This window comes from Rhinatrema bivittatum, chromosome 5 (genome assembly GCF_901001135.1).
Source record: "Rhinatrema bivittatum chromosome 5, aRhiBiv1.1, whole genome shotgun sequence".
Lineage (NCBI taxonomy): Eukaryota > Metazoa > Chordata > Amphibia > Gymnophiona > Rhinatrematidae > Rhinatrema > Rhinatrema bivittatum.
This window is the reverse complement of record NC_042619.1, coordinates 306,821,448-306,827,447: the sequence shown is the minus strand read 5'-3', so window position 1 is coordinate 306,827,447 and position 6,000 is coordinate 306,821,448.

Genomic DNA, 6,000 nt, shown 5'->3' with positions numbered 1-6,000 from the left:
AACTTAAAACATGGCTCTTCCGACAAGCCTACCCTGATTAAGTACACCGACTTCTGCAAGTATCTTGCCTACGCCTTGTATATTCCTGTAAATAGTCCGTTGCAGTTTTTATTTATTGCTTTAATTCCTCCACCTCCTGCTCTTTGTATACTCCTCCTTGTTCGCCCCCCCTGTTCATTGTAATTTCTACCTTTAAAGTTACATTGTAAACCGGTATGATGTATGCATACTAATACCGGTATATAAAAGTTTTTAAATAAAATAAATAAAATCATGTGGACAAAACTTGAAATGGAAACCCCAAGAAGCCAGATTCTATAAGCAGTGCAATACTGGAGGATGAGAAACAGAAATGCATTTCTTCCTATACTTTGCAAAATACAAAAACAGGGGTTTGTGAAGGGGGTGAATTTGGTAATGGGGCTAGTGAGGAGGTAAAAAAGGGGGAATGGGAGTCTACATAGGAGGTAAGAGACAAAAGAAAGGGGCTGGATCATGTCAGAAGAGGGGAGTAACAGGGAAGGAACTGGGGCTGATTTGAGAAGGAGTTAGAGGAAAGTAGACAAGGGGTGGGGAGAGGATGAATAGAGCAGATGGCACAGAACTCTAAGGGAAAATGAAAAGAATAACGATCCCTCCACCGTCCCTCTGTCTCTTTACACTGCCTTTCACCCCTTCCCATTTCTCACAGGTCTTTCCATCTCACTCACTCCCTTTCTTCAATAGCTTTTCCTCCTTTTCAACCCTCTCTTAAAAGGTGTATACTCTTTCTCATCTCTCTTCCAAGGCTTTTCTCCCCTCTCAACCCCCTTCTCCAGAGACTCTTCTCCCCTGCTGACTCCCTTCCTCCAGATGCTCTCACCCCCACCCTCAGGCTCTTTTCTCTTCTCGCCTACCTTTCTCCTCATGCTCTCACCCCCACCCTCAGGCTCTTTTCTCTTCTCACCCACCTTTCTCCTCATGCTCTCACCCCCAGCCTCAGTCTCTTTTCTCTTCTCATCCACCTTTCTCCTCATGCTCTCACCCCCAGCCTCAGGCTCTTTTCTCTTCTCACCTAGCTTTCTCCTCATGCTCTCACCCCCACCCTCAGGCTCTTTTCTCTTCTCACCTAGCTTTCTCCTCATGCTCTCACCCCCACCCTCAGGCTCTTTTCCTCTTCTCACCTAGCTTTCTCCTCATGCTCTCACCCCCACCCTCAGGATCTTTTCTCTTCTCACCTACCTTTCTCCTCATGCTCTCACCCCCACCCTCAGGTTCTTTTCTCTTCTCACCCACCTTTCTCCTCATGCTCTCACCCCCACCCTCAGGCTCCTCTCTTCTCACCTAGCTTTCTCCTCATGCTCTCACCCCCACCCTCATGCTCTTTTCTGTTCTCACCTACCTTTCTCCTCATGCTCTCACCCCCACCCTCAGGCTCTTTTCTCTTCTCACCCACCTTTTTCCTCATGCTCTCACACCCACCCTCAGGCTCTTTTCTCTTCTCACCTAGCTTTCTCCTCATGCTCTCACCCCCACCCTCAGGCTCTTTTCTCTTCTCACCTAGCTTTCTCCTCATGCTCTCACCCCACCCTCAGGCTCTTTTCTCTTCTCACCCACCTTTCTCCTCATGCTCTCATCCCCACCCTCAGGCTCTTTTCTCTTCTCACCCACTTTTCTCCTCATGCTCTCACCCCCACCCTCAGGCTCTTTTCTCTTCTCACCCACTTTTCTCCTCATACTCTCACCCCCATCCTCAGGCTCTTTTCTCTTCTCACCCACCTTTCTCCTCATGCTCTCACCCCCACCCTCAGGCTCTTTTCTCTTCTCACCCAGCTTTCTCCTCATGCTCTCACCCCCACCCTCAGGCTCTTTTCTCTTCTCGCCCACCTTTCTCCTCATGCTCTCACCCCCACCCTCAGGCTCTTTTCTCTTCTCACCTAGCTTTCTCCTCATGCTCTCACTCAGAAGAGAATTTTCCCCCGCTTGCACGCATCTCCACAAGCTGGGCCTGCGTTTCGTTCTCATGCATCCCACGGGCCTCGGGATACAACTATCAGAAGGGTCCAGTGTCTCCATTCGGCAACAGAAGTGGTAAAATTAGCCAACTGTCTCGAAGGAGAAAGGATGGTTTCTTCAGAGAGAGGAGGATCTTCCATAACTGCAAAAGGTTTTCTTTTCTCTTACTTTCCCTGGTGCATTTATTCAGTGAGACATTTCTGCTCTACCATGGCCTCGGGACTGGATTGGATCGAGCCTAGTATTCTGTGAGGTAAAAAGTGTCCGTGGACTGTTATGTAGCGTGAAGGCTGCCAGACTACAACTGAATTCCAAGGACCGGAGACACTTTTCTGACATTTGTTACTATTTGTATTTTTGGTTGGTTGGGGAAAGGAGGTTTTTCTTTCTTTTCTGCCTGCCTTTCTATGACTTTATGGTGACTGCTGTTTACTTTATTGTTTTCAGACATTGGGCAACGGAGGTAGAGGGTGGCAATCAGGGCGGTAGTTGGCTCTCTAGGTGACCATCTTAGCTTCGGGGATTACTCAGGGGACCAGGGGGGATATTTGGGGAGGGTAAGGGGGGATGGGATACGATGCGCATTATAATGGGATTCTTTAAGGACTGCTGAACCTCGGAGACTCTCAGGGTGTTTATGCTGGATAGTTGTGGGCATCTTAGCTGGAGAGGCGCTCACCTTTGGATGTTGCTACTATTTTCATTTTGGAGTATTACCTTCTCTGGAGTGACTTATAGGTAAATCACAATTAAAACTAGTATCTTGGAACGTTTGTGGTAAATGACATAAGATCTTAACTGCTTTGAAAAACACTACACATATATAGGATTCTTATTGGAAACTCATCTAAAGAGAGATTGGGTGGGACAAGTTTTTTACGCTTCGGTCACTTCTAGGTCAGCAGGGGTAGTGATTTTGATACATAAGCGGGTGACTTTACAAATTCTATAAGAGTTTAAAGACCCAAACAGCCGCTTTGTGATTTTAGTAGTAGAGCTGGGAGGTTCGAGGGTGACTCTATGCAATCTTTATGTCCCAAATTCTTATAACCATGGGTTTTTCCTCCATATACTTCTAAAACATCTCTCTCTTCGTGAGAGACCCTTAATTCTAGGAGGTGACCTGAATTTAGTAGCAGACCTGGATCTGGACAAATCACCTCCATCACATGCAACCTTGAGCCCCAAGAAAGTCATACCTTTCTTGCTTTCTGAGCTGCAGCTAATTGATACCTGGCGGTTGTTACACTCCTCAGAGAAAGACTTTATCCATATTTCTAGTGCACATGCCACTTTATCTCGCATAGACTTTCTCTGTTCTAGGTCATAAGAACATACCATACTGGTTCAGACCAAGGGTCCATCAAATCCAGCATCCTGTTTCCAACAGTGGCCAATCCAGGCCATAAGAACCTGGCAAATACCCCAAAACTAAGTCTATTCCATGTTACTGTTGCTAGTAATTGCAGTGACTGTTTTCTAAGTCAACTTAATTAATAGCAGGTAATGGACTTCTCCTTCAAGAACTTATCCAATCCTTTTTTAAACACAGCTACACTAACTGCACTAACCACATCCTCTGGCAACAAATTCCAGAGTTTAATTGTGCGTTGAGTGAAAAAGAACTTTCTCCGATTTGTTTTAAATGTGCCACATGCTAACTTCATGGAGTGCCTCCTAGTCTTTCTATTATCTAAAAGAGTAAATAAGCGATTCACATCTACCCGTTCTAGAACTCTCATGATTTTAAACACCTCTATCATATCCCCCTCAGCTGTCTCTTCTCCAAACTGAAAAGTCCTAACCTCTTTAGTCTTTCCTCATAGGGGAGCTGTTCCATTCCCTTTATCATTTTGGTTGCCCTTCTCTGTACCTTCTCCATCGCAACTATATCTTTTTTGAGATGCGGCGACCAGAATTGTACACAGTATTCAAGGTGTGGTCTCACCATGGAGCGATACAGAGGCATTATGACATTTTCCGTTTTATTCACCCTTCCCTGTTGCGATTCCTCCCGTGGCTGGAGCCACGGGAGGCCTCTTACCTTCCCTTGCGGCCCGGAGGCCGCTCTTGTGCCCGTACCTCCAGCGCAGCAGGAGCCACCAGTTGCTGCTTTCTTCCTGGCTGAGGGCCACTGTCTTGCCGGCACGGCTGGAGCCGTGCTGGGGTTCCCAACGCGGCCAGTGGCCACCGCCGACGCTACGGCTGTGTTGCGCGGCAGGAGCCATGCTGGGGCCTTCCCATGCGGCCCGGAGGCTGCCGTCATGCTGGTGCGGCAGGAGCCGCACCGGGGCTCCCCTTCGCAGCTGGAGCTGCCCTTAGCCTCGTCTTTGCGGCATGGAGAGGTGCCGCGGATGCTGGTCCCTTGCAGGCCTGGAGGCCTGCTCCTCAGCAGCAGGATGCTGCCTTTGCGCCACCTCCCACGTCAGGCCTGGTCGAGGCCTGCTCCGGCTCCTCCTCTCGCTGCCTTAACAGGGCTGTTGTCCGTGGTCCTGTAGTCTTCTCTCCTGCCTTCCTTAGGCGCGGGCCGTGCCTCTCCTCCAGCCTTAAAGGGCCAGTAGGGAGTGGTCCCTCTGGCTCCACCTGGATAACATCACATGGGTGTTCCTGCTTCGGCCCTACTTAAGGGCTCAACCTTCAGTCATGCCTTGCCTTCGCAAGGAGTGAGTTCCTCCCTGGAACTGTTCTCCAAGGAGCTGGTCTTCTTGGACTTCCTGCATTCTCCGCTCCTCTGGGCATTCCTGAGTTCTTCGTTGGAACCTTCATCGACTTCTCTCATGGTCTCTGCTGATGCCTCGTCCTTCCTGATGTCTCTTTCATCCCAACTCCTGATGTTCCTTCGTCTAGCCTGATGTCTTGATGTCCGCCCTGTCCAATGTCTCAGGCTTTGTTGATCCATCCTAGCGTGGTCTGCATCCAGCCCAGCTGGGTTGGTAGGGCGCGCTGCGGCCCAGTGGTCTGCGACCACCCCCGCTGGGGTGCGTAGGGTGCTGGTGGGTCTCTTCCATCGTCGGAGCTGAGGATCTCCTTGTTCTTGTCTGTCTCCTCCTGGACCTGGAGTCTCTGGATGTCCGCTTTATCTGTCCTGGCTGCTCTTCACCAAGTGCCTGGAGAGTCCGTTCCGGATGTCCTGGATCCTCGCCTTGGAGGCTCGCCCCTTCTTTTCTCTGATGCTCCGGACTCTGGCTATGCCTAACCCCCGGTGGTAAGCTCCAGTGGATAGCTGGCCACTGCAGTTCTCTCCGGCTGAGGATGTTAGTCTACCCGGAGTCTTCTCCATCTTGAGTTTTTATTCTGGTTTTAGCTTGTCTCTTCTCATCTGAAACTGAGTCCGTCTGATCCTGTATCCATCTGAACCCAGAGTCCTCGCCTCATTCTTCAACGTTTGAGTCCTTGCCTCGTCCTTCATCTTCTGAGTCCTCGTCTCGTCCTTCATTGTCTGAATTCTGTCACCATCAGCATCCATGCTCCAGTCCTCTACCTCATCTGCCTCATGCCTGGCCTGCCGCCTCTGCTGCTCCCTGCAGCGAGTCCGAAAGGGCTGGGAAAGGTCGGAGGACCATTCAGAGACCACCATTGCGTTGGTGGACTCTCGGAGGCGTGCAGGTCCGGTGGAGGTCCCTGGGCTCCCAGTTTCCAGCTTGGGCCATCTTGTCGCGAGGGCACACATATTCTCGTCCTGCACTGGAGCGCCCCCTTGCACTCCCTGTCATCGAAGCACAACATTCCCTTTCTAATAATTCCCAACATTCTGTTTACTTTTTTGACTGCCGCAGCACACTGAACCGATGACCCAGGTTTCTTTGGTGGAAGACACTGGTATTGGAGATATAAAGATCTCTGACCATGCCCCCATATGGCTTACCTTGATGGGCTTAACAAGTAGACCCTCTTGTAGATCCTGGAAATTCCCTTATTATTTGGCTAATGACACTGCATTTCAGGATTACTTGCGGAAGTGCTGGATTACCAGGCTGCTAATAGTGAGCATTTTGTTACCTTCCT